Source organism: Anas platyrhynchos, chromosome 16 (genome assembly GCF_047663525.1).
Source record: "Anas platyrhynchos isolate ZD024472 breed Pekin duck chromosome 16, IASCAAS_PekinDuck_T2T, whole genome shotgun sequence".
Taxonomy (NCBI): Eukaryota; Metazoa; Chordata; class Aves; order Anseriformes; family Anatidae; genus Anas; species Anas platyrhynchos.
Window position 1 is genome coordinate 10,868,047 of NC_092602.1, and position 20,758 is coordinate 10,888,804.

At 42.9% G+C, this 20,758-nt stretch overlaps 1 protein-coding gene across 41 annotated transcripts in view; it reads right to left on the reverse strand.

The window, feature by feature from the left end:
* The window catches only part of ARVCF (ARVCF delta catenin family member), a 277,795-nt gene that overhangs the window by 106,013 nt on the left and 151,024 nt on the right, over positions 1-20,758 (reverse strand). The window contains exons 1-3 of one of the 41 annotated variants that reach the window (XM_072024623.1): positions 14,110-14,246; positions 13,487-13,687; positions 13,140-13,172 (exon numbers count right to left, since the gene is read on the reverse strand). The exons of 38 other annotated variants lie outside the window; for them this stretch is intronic. The gene's annotated coding sequence lies outside the window, so the exon portion shown is untranslated. Of the gene's footprint in view, positions 1-13,139; positions 13,173-13,486; positions 13,688-14,109; positions 14,247-20,758 lie in introns of those variants that run through there. 2 more of the 41 variants (XM_072024635.1, XM_072024622.1) reach the window with 2 other exon arrangements.

Here is a 20,758-nt window from a genome sequence, read left to right on the forward strand (position 1 = left end):
TAAGTACAGCTCTATTAGAAAATTAAAAACTTAAGGGTAACTGTGTCATTCACTAAACAAAAGCTACCCAACTTATTCTAGCAGGCCATCAGTATGTACCTAAAATGTGTTTGGAGACCCAGAGAATGTGCCAGATAACCTGTTCTATATACCCTCAGCAGTAGACGTTAGCTAGTCTTAATCCTAGCTTTGTAAACCTTGTAGACATAACTCACTATGCTTTTGAATCCATAATATTTTGCAAAGCACTGCAGTTTGCTGGCTTATAAGCATGCCCTGCTGGCTCACTGGATAGAAGGATTTCTGCTGACTTCATGTATCATTTCAGTTGCATTCATAAGGGATTAATAATTTTCCCTGCTAAGGATATAGGCTGCAAATACTAAGTAGAAAAAGGTTATGCCTGTGTCTGACAAAGACTGGTGGCATTTTAATAGGTGATATTTGACTATAGCCATAAAGACATTCTAAATAAATCATACTAATGAAAACCAAGGTCCTTCATTAAAGAGTGAAAAGTACATAAACAACCCAGAAGTGACTGAATATTGCACAGCACCGCTTAGAACACTGAATCATGTTCTGAAACAACCAAATAATTCCTTATTTATTTACTATTCACTATTTATAAGCTTATTTAGAGTTTTTGCTGTAGAAAGGGAAACTGGGCATGCATCAGCTGTTCTTTCATACTAAGTTATACATGAACACAGATAGTCAAACATTAATAAAAGATGCTTTATTCTCAACTAATTAACTTCATAAATTCCAAACTTTGACAAGCTGCTGAATTCAGTCCTTCTGCAACCCAGCTGCCTGCTGTTTTTTCGAAGATGAAGCATTTTAACTGAGCTCTCTACTTTCTCTGACCCATCTTCAGCAACCCCAAGTCACGCTGGATTGGCACAGCTTCGTGTCAGCCCAGGCACCTCAGAACAGGGGCAGGTATAACGTACGGCTACTGCTGGGCAATGTGCCCCTTCATACAGTATTTGCATCCAGCCCTACTGCTTCTATTCATTCTGTCAGTCATTTACAATACAGGAAAACTGTCAGAATCACAATTCATTTTACCTGCAAGAGAAGACCAAGTTGTCCTGTCCTACAACGTTCAAAAAATCTCCAAAGAAAAGTTGACAACAAAAGCCATATAAAGACAGAGCACACAAGCCCTGAAGAGGCATTTCACTATTTCTTTCATCACGATCAAATAGGCTATTTAAATACTAATCTTTTGGAAAGTTTGTTGCCTTTTAAAAGCTATAATTGATAAAATAGGTTTGTTATCATTAACATTTTGTACTTGTGATTTCTCCGAGTAGGAGGGAGATCCTCAGATAAACCTCTGTTTTCTTTGCATTCTTTCCTGAAGAAATTTCTCCAGTTGTACACATACCACAAGAAACAAGAACTTTTATTTAAAAAAAAAAAAAAAGAAGAGTATAATATTTCATGTAATGAGATGAACATAAGAAACCATAATGAAAGATTGAGTTAAACATTGCTGGCCGAATCCTCTACCACTAAGGTCATATCTCCAGCACGTTGCCAATTCTGAAGCACTGCTGTATTTTACAATGAAGGTGATTTTCCATCATCAGATATTTGCATTCCAATAATAGGTTTCTATCTTTATACTCAGCAGAAGGTAAGCAAATATCAATACAAATCCACATAAGGAGTTTAAAGGATTTTTTTCTCAGTTAAAAAAGCACCTTCAGAATAAATCACTGAAGGAATTGCTTCAGGAGCATGAACTGCACCTGCAGCAACACCGTGGCAGAAGAAACCATCAGTGTAATCCTTTGCTTATAACATCAAGAATTATTTGCAGTTTCAGCAATCAAGCAAGTTCAAATGGTCAGTAGTAAATACCTTTTGTAAACCGTTTGCATCTTGTTACTACTAAAACAGATTCACAAGAGAACTAATTAGCTGTCAGGACCAGGTGGAGAGATTTTTTTATTTTTATTTTTTAAAGATCTTCACTGTCAATCACCATACTACAACACAAGCATTACTCTACTGTTCTCTCTAGTGGAGCTACATGATCTTGATGACAGACCAGTGGACTTTTTTCTAAAAGCAGATAAATAAAGTGGAGCCTTGTCATTCAGCTGAATCTCCCTGCAGTGTCTATTACCCACTCAGTCTACAATGCTCAAGTCAGCGCAGCACCACCCAGACACAAACAAAGCTGTTTGGTATCAACAGGAAGGCACACTCACAATGCGTTACCCTTTCATGGAAGAGCTCTTTTTTGCAAGCGTTTGTGTGTGCTTTAACAGACAAAATAGCTATATTCAGCGTCGATAATTCCACATGCATGCCACAGATGAAGTGTGCTTCTCAAAACAAAGAGCCCATAGACTGCCAGGAGCTCGTCAGACTCAGCTTCAGCAGTCCACGGGGCAACAGTGAAAAAACAGGATGTGTTAACATCAGTTATATGCGAGAAAGCTGGTGGCTGAGAGACAGCTTAAGCATTAACTACAGTCTACTTCCCTAAAAGCCTGGCAGGAGTAGTCTAGAGGAGGCACTCCCCAGCCTATCGAGAGAAATAACAAGTGACAATCCAGGCAGGCATGTTCACTGTCCACTCATGCATGTGTGATCTTGGGCCAAAGAGCTGATGTGCTAAAAGGTTTTCCCCAGAGGACAAGTGTTTAATTAATATCTGCTGAATTAATTGGTTCCCCATATGCTCTGCTGTGTTTCTAAGACTGCAGCCCTACTGATACAACTGGAAGGTGTCAGGTGCGCTGCCTACTCAGAAGTTCTCTGGGACACTTCCATTAATCCCAAACTAATTCATGCTTCCACTTCACCAAATTCCAAGTGTGTCCATCAACGCAACATCATGTAAAACTGCATTTATAACTCCCAACTCATAATGATGTAAAACAAAAAAGCCTGCATGTGCTCTCATTTCAGACGTAAGCATGGCTTATAGCAGAGAAGCAGAAGGAAAGAAAATGCCCGTCTGAGGCCATCCGCCTGTTGGCAAGCCCATTACCTGCAGGTTCCCTGGTGCTCCTTTCACACTCCCTCCAATGACCTAGTCCTAGCAGCTGGTGCCTCTCCTACCAAGCTGATCTTAACATCCACCACATCCTCTCCTCCTACTCCCTTTCATCACGGCAGGAAAGGTATTTTTGGACTCTGACTACACCTGGCAGGAGCCTGTGCAGTGCCATCAGTTTTCCAATGTTATTGATCTCCCTGAGAGACCTTCCTCAGCCCCCAGCAGTGGCAGGGTGTGTGGCTCCTCTCATTTGCTTGCACAGGAGCCGTCCTTCAGCAGCTGTAAGCCCAGGCCGCAGAAGCAGAGGGCCGGGAGAGCCATCCCACAGCCAGCCTCTAGTGAGCTCACAGTAGTGTGGGTTATCTCCCCGTCCACGCGGGCACATTACTCACCAGGTCCCCCCTCTCTCTCAGTTGTGGTGCCACCTCTCCCAGTCCCTCCATGAACACACGCACCTACTCCATGATGGGGCCAAACAAGCCCCTTGCCAGCATAAGGGAGGACGAGCACCCATTATGGCAGGCTAGCGGGCTGATTCCAAGGCCTTTGATGCTTATTTAGCCCAGGTCTCCGATTTCAGCATTCCCTCACGTACACAATACCCACTTAGAAACCCGAACACACCACCTATAATTACCACACCCAGTGGTAAGTGCAGACTGCAGCGACAGCAGCGCAGCAGCATCCCTAACGCAGCCCAAGCTAGCTCCCCGGCTCCCCGGCAAATATTCTAAAGTCAACATTGACAGAAGAAAAGCACTGTCCCAGCTAAATTAACACACTGCGTGCCAAGGTTTTGTTACTGTGCCGCCAGTGTAATAACACGCTGTCTGCCACAAGCTGCGCGGGCCCAAGGAGCAGATGTGCGACCGCTGCTTAGGCAGAAACTGCTCGCCCAGCATCACAAAGCTCTGGGGCAGCTACAGCACCGCACTCAAGACGCCAAAAAATGAAGCTGAAAACAGTAAAGTGTAGAACTTCAAGGCAATTGTGCTGCAGGAAGCAGTTGAGGCACACCGCATTTGTCAGAATACCCAGGTGTGATTATAACATGTTCGAGCCTTACTGCCTGTGGAGGGAGCTGCCGCCGGGCCATGCTGGTGAAGAAACAGAAGGGACTGTAGAGAGGCTCAAAACCACATTCCTAAATCAGAGCCCTTGCTTATAATTGTTTCTTTGCAAGTATATGACAACTATAAAATATTAAAGTTAGCTTCAGCAAATAACATTTCCTATGAAGCAGGCTGCAAATTAGAGCCAGCAGGATCTATGCTACCTGTCTGGCAAACATATTTTCATTTTATACTGGGCATATGACAAGCAAGGCGTTTGAAGCGATCAGTATAAAACATTAGCGTGCAACGCACTGCTTGGAAGTGCAGCAAATAAAAAAGGTGGGAAGATTTTTCCTGTCTGGGAGACGAGCTTCAGAAAGATTTGCAATGTGCCATGAGGAACTGGCTACGGCACTTCATCTTTCCAAGAGCTGGCAAATCTTTCTCAAAGCTATGAACCACTCCTATTCAAGTCATAATGTGTGCCCCATCCAATGATTAAATCGTCTGACATTTCATTTAGGAGCAAGTATTTCTACTCCAAATGCTAGTAAAATGCATAAGACAACAAAAATGATAAAGGTTCAGTTTCCAGCCACTGTGATACAGCATGAGCCTACACATAGGATTTCAAGAAGCAGAAACCACAGTACCCACAACATCAAGTCAGCATAACCTCAGTAATCCCCTTGCACACAGACTGATCTGCTGCTACAGGCACCAATTTGCTCTTTGAGGATTCAGGTTTGATGGGATCCTTTCCATGCACATCACTATGTTTTGTTTCACTACCTTGCATGCAAATACGTAAGGCTTCATAACACATTTGCTGTCCACCTGGAAATCATTAACGATTAATTTCCGAACAAATCGAATACAGACAGCTCTTGGATTTTTCCTCTGTATCTTCATTATTTTCTTTAAAGGGAAAGGAACAGAAACGTCATGTACAATCCGGCTGAACAGCAACAAAAAAAAGCAGTACTTTTCATTTTCCATTCAATAGCCAGGGTGTCAAAGTTTCTCTTCAAAACCCATGGATTCAGACAAATGACTTGAAGTACACAAAGCACGTACCAGCTCAAATCACATCCGATGGAGTCTTTTGTGCTCTCCTACACAAGGCGACCATTACACAGTGGATTAATTTGCAAACCTTCCTTTACCTGGGTTTTATATAAATCAGACAGGGTGGAAAGATATTAAGCATTGATCTGTACTGCCAACTTCACCCCCAGCAGCACAGACACCAAGGAGCGAGCGCAGAGCCGAGATCTATGCTGAAGAAGGCTCTGCACCCAGACACAATTCAGTTGGCGGTGAAAGATTACATCCACCATGACTCCTCACCCAGTCCTTAGAAAGATGTCATATTTATTCTTTCATGTCTGCAACACAGCTCTGGGGAACTGCTAAATATAGCCCAAAAAGCAACTGACAAGAGAAGCAGCACACTCACTTCATTAAGAGCAGGTTCAGCCCCTTACAGACAGCTCGTGCTCTCAAGGTATTTCAGAGGAACCAACCCAAGCAGTCCATGAGAAGCTAATGCATCTCAACCGCCAAAGCATGAAAGCATCTGACAAAGGGAGAGGGGGAAATACCAATTAGGGATTTTTGAGAAGGAAAAAGGCCACAGTTACCGTTTCATTTTTCTATAAATCCACGCTCGGTGCTGTCAGTGGAATCAGCCATTTGATTTAGATTTACTTCCCCTATCAGTCTCTCTGCTCTTGAAACAGAAAATATTGTTCAGGATTTTCAAGACAGAGTTAAAAACAAATTCCCACAGAGATCTCCCCAGACAAAAAGTGACTAGTGACTTATTGCAAGATATAAATATACCAAAACCTCTCAAAAAGTTTCTGACTCCAGCTCTTGCTTTCACAGTACAGGCTGTCAGATGAGTTCTTGATTTCTTTTGTAGTTGTGGATCACCTGGAGGCTGTCTGTACAGAAAGAAACAACTAGAGCTTCTCAGAGTAATTCCTCAGGCAAATACTCAGTCCTGAAGGAGAAAACAGTGCTCTTTCGGAAGAAAATTAAACCGCTGGTAGAACAGAGGAATTACTCTGGAGCGAAGCCACTTTTAATAATAAAATCCATCCAAGGACATCTGTAATGTAAAAAATTTACACTGAAATAAATACAGATCAGCACAGCTATCCTAATTTGTCTATCTTTCTCCAAAGTCACAGGATTTTTCCTTAGCTTCTCTCCAAATGCAACACTAGGACAAAGCTTGCAAAGTAAGGCTTGCGATAGGAATTCAGAATATACAGGCAAATCTTCCACAGTATGACGTTCTGTATCCTACGTATCAAAATATTGGCTTTTAATACAACACATTATGAACACCAAATTCAGTTTGGAAGAAAACAAAATGATCCAGAAGCAGTGCTACCAATCATGCTTAAATGCATTGCTTCTTGCTTGAAATCTGCCTCCTCGTGGACCAATCCAGGAGGACAAATGACCAAGTGTTTTTCCCATCCAATTACCATTCCAGATTTCTGAGATGTGCTGGGAACACTGAAAGGTAACAACCTTAGGCAGAAATAGCTCGGTGACTAGGGAATGCCGGGTACCAAATGGTTGGAGTGCACATAAAGGACGGTTTCAATAAGAAAAAGTCAAGTGAACATGTACACATAGAATGCAAACAGAAGGAGATAAAATTACCTTGGTTAAAATGGTTCAGCAAGGCTCAAAACCAATGCACAACTAAAGACTTACTAATAATGTTTTTACAAGATAAGCTTCACATCTCAGCCACATTTTATATACCTTTAAAAGAAAACCAAACCAAACCATGAGTAGAGTACATACAGCAGCACCCAGTACACGTTGTCATCGGCTATTTGCTAAGTCTTTTCTCTTTGTTCTTAAAGGGGATGGGGGGGGGTACATTCATTGCATATTTTAAAATATAAGAAACTCAGTCAGCTTTTGCAGTAATCTGAATCACTCCTCTGAATTCCCTCGCAGTTTCTCACAACATATATGAGCCTTGCACAGATTGGTTGCTGTATTGCAACAGATAAAGAGAAAACCTGCAGAACTGAGGTCAGAGGTTTTCACCGCTAGCTGCTATTCTTTTTCATTGGGAAAGTCAGGGAGCTACATGTGGTATATGTAACAGAATGAAAGCTAAACTAAACAGCTTGCAAGTCTTGCTAAATTATCTCTACTGAGTAAGAATCATAAAAGCCACTTAACCCGCAGAGGCTGACTATTAGGTTTAGTTATACTGATCTACACTGATCAGGAAAAGGCCTTAAAATCCTGCCCTAAATCCTGGCATGAAGGCTCTCCAGTTTAGGAGCCAGTCACTGGGGTGAAGTATCTGAAAGCCCTACAGCTGACTGGGGAATACAAGAGGAATCCACGAGCATTCAAGTGTAAGCAACTCTGCTGACTGAGGGAATAAAAATAGCAGCCAGAGAACAGCAAAAATGCAGGCCTGGCCTCTACGTGTACTCTACTGCAGTACCTGGGAAAACTGTTATGGGCATAATCTAACTAGACAGTAAGTCATATATTGACATTCGATGAATTAATGATCTCTAATACTGTATCAAAGAACTTGGGAACATTTCTTCATCTAAAAAAACAACAAAATATTTTCAGAAGTTGCATGTGAGTCACTTCAGAGTCTGATGTTCTCCATGCAAAGGACACAGACCATTGTGCTGTCTTTCCAATGAATGCCACACTAATTTTCCTTATTAGTGGTGTTTATTCATTAAAGAGAAAAGAAAAAAAATCTTTTGCTAAGGTGCAGCTAATAGCAGAATGAGCTACCTCATTCATCTAAATAAAGTCAGCTGTAAAACCTGCAATAACCATTTAAGTGTCTACTTTGTTAATTATTTCACTGTTCATCCAATTCATTATAAGCATCCAAATAAGCTCATTCAGCGTATGCCGAGTTCACAGAGACACCGAAGCCACCCGCTCAGAGAACCCAGCACGCTGCTCACTGCAGGCGGGTGCCCTGCAGCCGCACACCGCAGCCTGACGGGCTCCAGCCCCTTGGACACTGCTCAGCCTGTGCACAGCTCAGGGATCTGTGAAGTTCCCTGTCTCCTCAAACATTAGCTCCTCTGTAACCTTCGTGCGTGCTTTTGGGATTGTTACTTCTGATATCCCAATTTTATTTCAGGGTAACAACTGGCCATCTACCATGGACAACATTCTCCAAGGGAGAGGACACAAATGATTATTATTAACCCACTTTCCTTTTCCCTACCTGTATAGCTGCAATAACTATTCCTCTGAAACCAGGATTTTTAAATACACACGGCAGACCTCAGTTTGGAAACAACTGCAATGCAACTTCAAGAGGGCATGAGGAATTGCGAGTACACCCACATACCCTCTGTTATATTCTCCATCCACTCCTTTAAAAGGGCACGGCTCTTGTGATTTCCTTAAGAAAAAGGCAAAGTTCATTTCACCTTTCTATACTTCATCTCCGTTTGGCATTTACATAGACTCAGAAGATAACTACCTCTTTGCTGGTAATTTTAACACACGTGGAAGTGCCCCAATTTGAGGTGCACTTAATCCTTTCTTGGAGACAGTAATTAAAGTTAGCAAATGCACTGGCCTGAGAAGTTGCATCAGCAGTTCACTGCTCTCTTCCACTACTGAGAAGCACCCTAATCTTCAGGTAGAGCACAATAGCTGGAGCTTGGAGAAAAATAAAGAGTAAAGTGACTGCGAGCCTTTGCCTTGGACAACCCCATGACAGCATCACTCCGAATGGAAAAACAACCGAAACAACAGAACAAAGCCCCAGCCCCACTTGAGTTCCTGCTAAGGGAGTGGCGTTTTCCTGAAGTGTTTCCAAACAGCAGTCAGTGTGGGTGGGTACGAGGAGTCTAAGCATTCAGTACTGCCTGCTTATTTAAATAAACTCCTCTTCTTTTAAATGTGCTCCTCTTAAATGTCCTCCTTTGCATAGAGGTTTTTAGCCCTGGAAGCATTTGTGCTCTCAGAAGGGGTGAACGTGCACCATTGTAACTGCAATTACAGCGCAGTTCCTAGCACCACTCTTTGCATCTCACAAATAAAAGCTTCTGAAGCTAATAATGAACTAAAGCATGAAAAAAGCAGTGAAACGCATCTTCCACTTAGCGACAGTAGAGGAAGTAACAAACAGTTTGCTCTTGACTGTTTTCTGAGCACCTGAAAGGCTGCAGATCAGCACTTCCAGCCAGCACCAGGGATGCCAGCCTGAAGATTTACACAGGAAGCAAAACCGATGCTGTGATACAGCCACAAGAACACAGCCGTGCAACGTGTGCCAGCTCGATACGAGACAATATGCTCCTCTCAGAAATTGCAGCCATTTGGGTGTGGGAGAGCAAAGACTAAAATCTGGCCAGATATTGATAGGACAACTGTGAGAATTCACACAGCACACCAAATGCCAATTAAAACATTAAACAAAAGCTAACCATCTTGGTCTGTACATTTTTGCCTCCCAACTGCTTTTTAGGCACATCATTTGGAGTAGCTGTGTTATTAAAAAAAAAAGCTCTTATGCACACACAATTCTAGGCAGGCCTTTGAACTTGCAGGGAAGGACTCAGCATATGTTTGGGCCAGCAGAACCTACTTGACTAGCGTCCCAGATTTAGCACAGAGAGGAAAATTCATCTACAGCATAACTCAATTAAATGGATGTGGCTCCATTTAACTCGAGAGCCAGGTCTGGCTCATGCAGCCGGCACACAATTAAATTACACGAGAGCTGAATGTTGGAAGGAAGAGAATTTTCTAGATGTAATGTTATAAACTGGAATAAATAAACCCCAGTGACAAGGGGCATCTTTGACTTACAGCTCCACCACAGTGAAGCCATAGATTCCCAACCATTGCACAAAACAGAGAAAAAAAACACGATTGGCTCCCATTTTGCAGACGGGCAGCTGCACACCGCATGCTGCCTCAGCAGCTCTCGGTTTTCTGACCCACTCCGGTACCCCACATTTTTGCCTTTCCAAAAAGCTAAATGTTATGGTACTCAAGGGATTTTCTTTCAGTCTAGTTCTCATTTTAAGAAGTCCTTTAGTAACTTCTAACAACCCAACCATGGCCAATACCACAGCAGTTACCCTAAAATGAAAAGCCTAACCTGAACAGAAGGGATGCAAGATACCTTTCAACAGGCAACCTCATTTAGCTTTGACCTATGCTAGGTTGCACCAGGCACAGCTCTGCTATATCCCTATCACCACCAGAGTACAACTGAAGGAACAACTCACTGCTTCTGCTGGGATAAAGCCACCAGAAGAAAACAAAAGTGAGGGGGGAAAAAAAAGAAATCTAACTAGATGCTTTTCTAATTTTTTCTTTCGTGTGATACTTTTCTCCCCCACCCCAGAAATGGTTCAGGAACTCACACAAACACGCTGAAAAACATATTTGAGAAGACAGAAGCATATCACGGAGTTTGCCCTGGAGGCACAGAACAGAACTGGGTCAGAAAACTGGGTAACATTTGACTTGCTCAGGCCAACACAATCAGGCAAAAAATGAAGTTTTGATTGGATTATGTCCACGCTGGCTTGAAGCAGTTATCTCCTACGCTGACTTCAGTACTAAACGCCTTGAGCAGTGACACTATCACGTTCTGCACTTGGAAGGGGATGTGCTCGCTTTCATCCCTTCGCGTTTGCACATGCACAGCATCCTTTGCTTGCCCACCAGCAAAGAGGAAAAACCTTTCATAACCTTTTCCTGAGCTTAACTAAATTCACCTGGTAGCTGTCAACAGAAGCAAGAACAGAGCAGGGAAATGCCATCCTCGGGCAGGCACATGCCCAGCCTGACTCCAACCTCCTCTCTTCCAACATCTGACTTTGCCAGCGCAGGCATTGCCTCGCTCCACCACGAGACATGAATGGAGCCCAGAGCTTCCCGCAGCACTTCACGAAGTCACTTCCAACAATCCACAAGTGTCTTAATACACGGTGACTTCCCAGTACGGTTACCCTTGCACTGTTTCACCTTTTCCAAGTTCACACTGATTCGCTGCTGCTAGAAGGATTCTCAGGGGTAGGAATTCTCAGGTCTGTTCCTACGCACCATTTTTCTGCAATGGGCTTTCTAGCTCCTCCGGTTTTTAAGATTTTTTTTTCTTTCCAATAGAAGGAAAGAAGAGAAGATTTACTGCCCAGAACTTTTAAAATAAGACAGCTGAAGAGAGGAAAAAAATAGAAAGCAGTGGGAGGGTATAAAAGAGAATAAACATGGAGGTGAAAGCACAGGGGTGGGACCCCGCTGGGAGCCAGCGTAAGAGCTATTAACACCATGCAGTGAAAACTGTGTTTAGACGAACCCTGAGGATACACATCTGGATGGTATTGACACAAGTGACCTTGCTGCAAAGTAGGGACAGCAACAGCTCTCCAGTACTGCAGGAGACGTCCCAAGCAAACCAAGGCCCTGTTTTTATTCACACTGTATAACTTCCAATCATTCAATAACTTTGCAATAATATTTTGCAATTCACAATCGGGATGTAGCGATCTACATCCTGAGAATTTCAGAAAGTATTTTCTTTAAAGGTCCATATTTCACAGAAGAGGAAACTGAGGCACAGACTGGTGACAGATTGTCCCCCAGTGTGTCAGTGCCCCCAGTTAGGCTGAGCTCACAGCACACAGCAGCTCTCAGCAACAGCGAAGCAAGATGCAGGTAGATCAGTGTCTGGCAGAAACAGCCTCCAGCCTGCCCTGTGATCCTAATAGGAGCCTCCAGTTCTTTACCTTTGCAGGCCACTGAAGAGTTAGGCTGGTCAAATTCTTCACAAAACGTGCTGTACAAAAAACATCCCACAAATGGAGGGTTGCCTCTGGAACTCATTTATTAGGAATTTCAGCAATGCTCTGCACAGATGTTGTGTATCATTTTAGGCTGCTGCTGTAATGCAAAATCTTGTTGGAGTAAAATATGATGGATTAACTATGCAGGGCTTCAGACTGCAGAGCTCCCATGAACACTGACCACAGCTCTTTCAGGGCAATGAGAACACAGCAGCGTTAAGCAGTGAAAGACCCATAGCACAGAACTCTATGGCACGACACACCTTCCTAGGGCTCCTAAGCCTTTTATTTATCTTGTCCTTTTCCCCTCATAATTTTTTCCCTTCCATTTAGCTACAGTTCAGACATATTCATTACTTCTCTTAAGCATTCCCCATGCCAAAGTCTTGCTTTCCTCAGTATCTAGATGATTTTCTCAGATTCCCCATGAGCTACCCTTTCTGCAGCACAGCAGCTCTAATCTCCTTCGATGTTTTCAAACAGCATCCGCTCTTTGCTTCTTTATTGCCCATCCTACCTTAGCATCTGATGCTCAGCATCCATCTCCTTCAGGACGTGCCTGAAGCACTCAGCTTCCCATTTAGTAACTCTGAAAAGCCAGCTCCTCGACCAATACATCAGCATGAGCCATTCCTTCCTCCCCTTTCACAACAATCTTTTACAAACATCAAATACAATTCAAAGGAGCTCTGCCTCACAGTTTTTATTAACAGTCCCTTTCAATCTAAGGCACCAGGCCAAAATAAACCATCTCACGTATTACTCCTGCAACCTGCTGTCCATCACAATTCTTAACATACCCAGGTCTTTTTTCCACTGTACTGTGAGGACTGCTCATTTTAAGGTGTTCAGGACAAGATGCCAAAGCAGGACCCCTGTCTCAACCGATGGCAAAATGGAGAGTGTGGGGAAAAGGGACACGGGGTGACTGACCCAACATCAGCCAACACAGGGCAAGTAGCTACACTTACCTTCTCTGCAAGAAGCTTTATGATCTGTAACTGGAAAAGCACAGTTCAAGTTGAGGTTATTTGTAGTGTCTTAGTTCCACAAAGCCTAACCTTGATTTTTGCTGGAAGCAGCTCTATTAATAACAGCTTCTTTCCTCCTGGGAAGTATCAACACAATCATCTCTAAGATTCCGGAATACGAACTAACAACAAAGAAAGGCAAACGGCAAACAACAAAGGAAATAACAATTTAATTTAGAGAAGTTCTCACCTTTTGGTTGGCAAGCAAATGAAAACTCCGCAACTGCAAAGGTAGATCAAGTATTTCAGAAACACTCCCTGTCCTAAATTTCTTATGCCTACATACTGAGAGAAGCCTTTTCTACTGGATTAAAATCCTGCAGTTCTACCTCCACATTAATACGAGCTTCTAAAGTATTTTCTCCTCCTGCAGATCATCCCTGTGCTTTGAAAAAATCTTGTCCTCCAAAAACCGGAAAGCTCTCCTTTAGTTTCCAAACTGAAGCCAGCCCTCCACACCCACAGGTCAAATCTCAAACCCTGCTATTTCTTCACACTGACACGAAGAGAAGTATGGCTGTTTTCACAAATACAAACCCTAAAGAGTTCTCCCAGTCATGTGAATCCTGCTTAGACGAACAGCTGGAAGACACACCACCACTCTGTAGATTTTTCTAGCCTTACAGCTAAATTTGACTGCATGTCGTACACGTGCTTCTGCACTTCTCCTATGAAGACTCTTCTAGCTATTTTCATAGCTCACCAGCTCACTGGTGCCTTTTCTTTACAGTAATCCTTCTGGAGGGAAAAAAACAAACAAAAAAAACACAACAACACCATTTTTCCTCTTCGCATCCTCACTGCTGATTTCTGTATTAATTAATCAATAGCTGGGACTCACTCTAAGCAGTCATTCCTTGCTACTACACGGCTCGCCATGGCACTGGTCTCACCATCTGCTGCACTGGTGAGGCTGGCTTGTGCAACAGGATCTGCTGGCAGGCTGCAGGGCACGCAGCCAGCTCGCTGCTGGCCTGCCAACAGCGCCATCCCTCCCCGTTACAGACACCGCATCCTCCTCCCACAAACACAGAGCAACTGTTGGCCGGTCGGGCCACTCAAATCAGCCTGCCACCTTAGCACAAAGGTGTATGCCAAAGTTTGAAACGAGCTGGTTTTGCACGTAAAGGAGAAGCCAAGGGCTACATGCAGAAGCCTACCCGTGAATTTTCCTGTGCTGCAGCAGGAGAGCCTAGGGCAGCGCAGCAGTCAGTCTGACAGGTTCCCGGGCCACCACCAGCTGTGCACAGCAAAGAGCTGTTCTGTTGCTCCGAGGGGTGGCTGTACAAGTCAGTTATTTACCTAGTGGCAGAATGATGCACGTATAACTTCTTGGATTTGATGCTAATTTGATGCAGATGAAATAGTCACTGGGTAGACCTGGTTTTACTGGCTTGGTCTTTTTGAAGCTTAATTTATTGTTTTTCTTGTTTGTTGAGCAACATTTTCTAAAGCACCTAAGTTCTGCTGATGCCCAGTATTTCTCTTACCATTGTTGAGAGATGCACGTCTGGAAGGAACACAGTCCTGCACAACACAAAAGGGTTATTTTACTTGGAATAAGAAACCAAAGAAACCTTACAGCAATGAGAGATTTCATCTTCTATGCACAATACAGGGCACAAATAGGGCAACTACAGTCTAAGGAAGTGATAAAAGATGGAGCAGAGTGTTTAGGAACGAGCTTACACAACAGCAGCCCCCAGCGATTCATATGCACAAGCAAACATGTGGCTGGCACCCAACAGTATCAGCATAAGGATGGCTTGTGCTTCAGCCAGCTTCTGTATAAACACATCCAACAGCAAACCACTTACTAAAACACATAATCTTTTGTTGTTCCCAACCCCACGGGGGACAGATTGCTCAATATGGCCACACATAAATAGTATAGAGGACAATGCCTTTTTCACACCGTATCATCTTGATACAACCATGTTAATCAAACAACCCGGCCACTTCGTCCTATAGTAGCACCAAGTACTTCCCATGAAGGCAGAACTGCCTTCCAGTAGTAGAGTAAGATTTCAAAGGGAAAATATGTATAATTTTTCAGTTTCTAAATAGGAAAAAAACCCAACCATTTACATACATACTTATGAAAAATGATAGTGGAGAGCACTTCTGTTGTCTACTTCAGAGACCTTTAAAGGGCATTTTGTAATTTCAAGCCAAAGCACATTAGTCTATCATGGGGAGGGAAGAGAAAGGGAAGGGGAAAAACAGTTTAATTTCCCCTGCTCAGCTAAGCATGCATCAAGTGAGCTCTTCAATAACCCAATAAAAATGTGCAAGATGGACAGAAAATAATTGAGGACTCATTTAGAATTTATTGACTTGGCCTGGGCATACATTTGATAACGTACTTTGCTGTTTGTATGGCAAGTGGGAAAAATAAAATTAAAGCTGATCAGTGGAAACTGGCAGGCTTACTTCTAAATGGAGCTTAAAAACAAACTCAGTCCCTGAACCTCTCCTTGAAAAATACACCCTAAACCAACTCCAAATTATCCATGCTTGCTTTAAAGTTTCATTGACAGGAGAAGCTCTCAAAACAACTGAAAGAGGTCTAGAACTTCAAGTTCCTCAGTTTGCCTTATTTATTACCTCCCTCTGGAACAGGAAAAGCCACACTATTTTGTTTGGGGGTGAGAGAGTAGACACTAACTCACTTGGGTGGTGGGCATGTGCAAGCCAAGAAGTCTGTTTAAATCACAGGTACACGATCACTGGCTTTCTAATACGCAACTTTTCATATTTTCCCAATCCCTGCCCACCACATAGCCAGGAAACCACTGTGACAACTTGAGAACTTCTGCAGCCAGAGTTTTGCATAGTCAGGGACCAAGCAACTTGCTGCAGCTGGAAGGTTATCTGCCCTTCCTAGGTGGACTCAATACTCACTTGAATTATTTGGTGCTTCTATCAAAAAGCTTCAAAAACAGAAACTTAAGATCTCTCAAGGCTCAAGTGCAGAAAGTATGTTGAGAGAGAACAGATGCTTTAATTTCTTTGTGCTGCTTTAACTCTCATGACTTAGGTCAACTTTTCTTTTGGACCCAGGTCATTTCTGAACTCCCAGGTTGCCGACACAGCACACGAACCTACACACAGGAGATCTCTGCCTGGGGAGAAGGGAAGGGCACAAGGAAATCCAGACACGCTGCTCAGTCTCTGTAGTTTATATCTGGAGTAAGTCATCTGAATGTGACTGTTTCAAGAGAAACAAATGAGAACACCAGTGCCTTTATTATTAATATTTTTATTTAATTGTGAATACACTTGTGAGAAGAGGGTGAGGAATAAGCTTCACGTTGGAACGGGAAGCTTTTTGCCTTACAGCTAGAGAGAAAGCAATCAAACCATTTATAAAAAATAAACACAGCAGAGTACAAAAATAGCCAAAAGCTCTTGAAAACTATCAAGCATGATGTTTCCTTGCTCTCCCTCTTGATTAAGGAAGAGGTTTGGGATGCTTCAAAGGGCACAAACTTTTTATTGAAAAAGCCACCACCTCAGCACTCACAGCAAGAACAGCAAAGCCCGCACAGGGTTCAGTGCTGAAAGGTTTCAACCCCAGCGACCCATCCCCCGGGGATTAATTTTGTAGCCTCCTATTCAATGCTGCTCAACACACTACAGCACCTATTTTAGCTGTTAATTCAGCTCTCCAGTCAAAACAGGCAAGAGAGACAAATGGATCGTTTATCCCTAGACCTTGATTTTAAACCTACAATCATTTATTTATACACATCAGCGTTCACACATTTGTCCCCAGCAGCCTCTGAAGCACAAAGCTCAGTAATCGAATATGTCCAGCACAAGCCTCCATACACAGATTGAAGTAGGGCCCATTTAAAAAAAAACAAGGCAGTAAGCTCCAAGAAGCACGATGATGTTTCAAGGCACGTCGCGAGGCTCTCTGATCACTATGCTAGTTTTAAAACTGAGCCACAACTGAGAAGCCAAGTTATTAAATACCTCTCATTTCAAATGCAGGACCCCACTGCACCCCACGAAATGTTGCAGCTCTGTGGAATGATAACGCTGCAATCATTGGGTGGCTGTGATAGCCAGGCTGTTTTACAATTACAGTTACAATGAAAAGAGCAATTTATACAGTAACACACTGATGTACTGCCAAGCCTCTGTCCAAAGGGATTAAATAAAAAGTCTGACACAAGCTACAGACAGAAAAACGTCTTCAACAAAAGGTTTATGAGCTTCCCTAGATGCTCACATTTCTGTGCAATGCCCCTTAAATACAGTATTTTGCATTTAGTTTGCATTTAGATCTGTTTCAGGTAACAGAGCTCCAACGCAGAAACAAGAAGTACTTTGAAAATACTCTTATTTAAAGAAAAGCAAAAGCATCTATGAAAAGGAAAGGCCACTTCTCATTGCTCTAGAAGGCACACATCAGGAGCCGCAAAGAGATTTATTTCTTGGGTTAAGTGACAGTGGTCAAGGAAGCCCATAAGTGATTCTAGCAGCCCTTGGAGAAGTTCCTGCTGCAGCAGTAGCCTTGATGAAAGAATAACTAGCAGCAACTATGGCAGAGGACAGCTAGATAGGAGCAGTTTGGATTGAGATAAGGGTTCACAACACCCTGTGGTGATGTTTCTGAAAGAGCTCTGCTGACCAGAAACAACTCCCATGGATAACCCACAGGCAGCGGGCAGGAAGGTGTCCTTCCTGGGTATACAAAACCCAAACGTGGGGGGAAAAACGTGCTTCAGAAGAGGATTTCAGATAGTTGAAAGGCAGGGCAGAGGAACATCTTTACAAACCAGAGAGCTTTTAGCTCTGGTTGATTTATTAAATGGGTCGTCCTCTTTTTATTATCACTTCAGGCAACAGTTAAATTATTCAATGAGCTCCAGTTGACTATGTTGTTTCTAAAACACTTGGGCCACCTCTGGGAAAGGAAGACAGAAGGCAAGGGGAATAAAAACATGTTTAAAAGTTAAAAAAATTAACAGAAGTGGGTCCTATCCTTTTACAAGAAGTCTCAGAGCAGAGAAGGAGCACGTCTTTCTGTAAGCTGTCTGCTAAAGGAGTTCCATCACACAGGCACTGCCACGAACTGGAGATGTGCAGCTCAGCTGTAACACCAGCACAATGAGGACAGCCTCGTCTCCCTCCCACCAGTACACAAAGGCGATAACCCTTCTGCTGCTCCAGCAAAATAGGATACATTGCTTCAGCCCTGGGGATACCAACATGCTTTTGGAAATAAACACATGCTTTTCCCCTGGAAGTTTCTCATCCCTAACAGAATTGTCAGAAGAATTTCTCCCGCAGTCCCCCAGAGTGACAAGTTGTTTTCTGACAGCCCTTTGGAGCTCACAAAAATGCAGAGCTTCTTTGCCAGCCCAAGCCAGAGTGACCCTGACTGGTCAGAACAAGAGAACAAGCATGGAGCCAGGCCTCTAAGTGAAGCAAACACCAAACCATCAAGCTAATGAAAACAACATTCTCCTGAATACACGAGTGCTGATAGCTCACCAGTTCCAGGGCTCAACTTCACTGTTGCTTGAATTGTGAAACTCATAGATGCATTTAAATGCATGAAAACACTGTGTGATGCTCATGGGATCCATGGCTGGCTTCCAGATTTCAGCAGTAGTAGTGCTTGGTCATTAAGTAGCAGAACAGGTCTTGCAAAGCTTTTCCTGTCCTAGCAAAGATGCATTCACTCCAGAAAAAAAGCATCGTGCTGGAAGAACGCCTGTTGACAGCAGGGAACCCTGCTATCATTTGTGCCTTCTCAGTAATCAGAGCTGGCTGCACGAAAACGCAGGAATCAAACAGCACGGCAAGAGAATGGGAAATTAAATAAATTAAACCACACATACAAAAATTAACATCATCAAAAATGTGGAGGGCCTGGCAGCAACTCATGGAAGCCAAAAACAAAACGAGTTCTTCATTACACTAAAACAAAACAAAACAAAAAGCCACCAACCACAAACTGCTGATAATTTACTCCCTTATGACGCAGTTTACTACTGCTCCCAAAGAACAGCTTCCTTGCAAACCAGACGTGTATTTCAAAATAGCACTTCAGTTATTTATGGCCTCTTTCCTCTTTAAAGATTACAAGAAATTTACGTGCACCTATCTACAAAAACGTGATCAGAACATCCCAAGCTGAGCAAGTTACAGGATCCACTGCACCCGGGCGGTTATTTATACCTACTCAAAGGCATTCTAAAAAGGAATAAACGCCGCACCAAGCCACGTAGATACTCATACCCATCTTCCTGAGGGTAAACAGATGGAACTCAACAGCCAAGCCTGCTTAAAGACAGGCAGGGCTCAGATGTTTGTCACTCTCTCTAGCTTGGTTTGCTGCTCAGCAGTTAGTCCACAACGTACCAAGGACTGGCACTTTGAGGCCATCTCACAGAACAAAAAGTCAGCCCAGGAATCCAAGGGCTACACAAGGCTACCTCTCAGCTAGAGAAGGGTTCTGTTTTGTTTTCCCATGTAGAAACTATAGGCATACAGAAATGATGTGACAAATGACGCTGAATTTTCTAAATTGCTGACCATCCTGATGAAAGTAAAAGCTTCCCAGCTTACTTTTAAAGCCATCCAATCTTTCTGGAAATCATGACCTTATGTCTTCAGCCTTAAAGCAAAGGTTTGTTCTTTTGTTTTGGTTTTGTTTTTCGAGTCTGCAAGTAGCTATAATGCCAGAGAAATATCTAAAAGTCAATGAAGAAAGCAAGTATTTCTCAAGAGAATATAAAAATGATAAATTACGCCAGCAAATCTAAGAGTCAGAGACGTGCAACAGGGGCCCAGAACCTATAACCTGATAACCCTACCAAATACCATGGACCTGCTCCAGCACAACACCCAGAGTGAGGTGTACAAACTGCAGCCATGCAATCTTAACAGTGCCTGGGGGTGTTGAAAAATGGCCGTTGCCTAACTTGTAATTAAACACACAATGCCAGTGCTTGCAAAATTAAGCCTGACAGACACAAGAGCAGGTGGGTTCCTGTGAAACAGAGTGACATCCAGTGGTTTACTGGGACTAAGCTGAAATCTCTTGGAAGTATCCCATACTGTATCTTACACAGACATATTAGGTAAAAGAAACATCCTGAGCTAATGAGCTAAGATACATATAATGGGAAGGCATCATATATGTCATATGCTCTCAGAGGAAGAATATGCAAACAGCCATCGGGTTTTCTGTAGCAAACACGTCAGACTTAGCAGGACTTGCTGTAAGAACACGCAAACCCACAGAGACTGGTTATCGAATTACATCTCTGCCCTCAGGTCAGATGGAGATGTAATAGTTTATAGGCACTGGAATTACCTCCCATGAAGCATTCCCATTTCTTTCCATTTTATCTTGCACCAAAACACTGCATCCCAAGTGCTGCATTGTGCTGGGATCCCCATTTGCTTCTTCCTCCTATATCCCACATGTTTTTGATCACAGAACAGGCAAGATCCTTTTACAAAAATCTTTTCATCTTCTTATTAAAAGCTCTTTCTAGCTTTTCTTTTGGTAGCCATTTATCTTTTGTACAGATGAAGCCTGTCCATTCCGGAAAATACAGGCTCTCATTATTGCAGAAATAGCATTGATGCAGGCATTTAAAAAATGCATTTTAGTTTGTGCACGCTCATTGGGATGACTGTTAATGCAGTGTAAGAATTACTCATTACAATGATTTCAAAAGGATGCTTTAATAGCCTCTACGTAAAGGAAAGTTCAAGTTTCTGAATCACCTATGGAAAACAATCCAATCTGCTGCTTTTTATTTATTTATTTTGTACTAA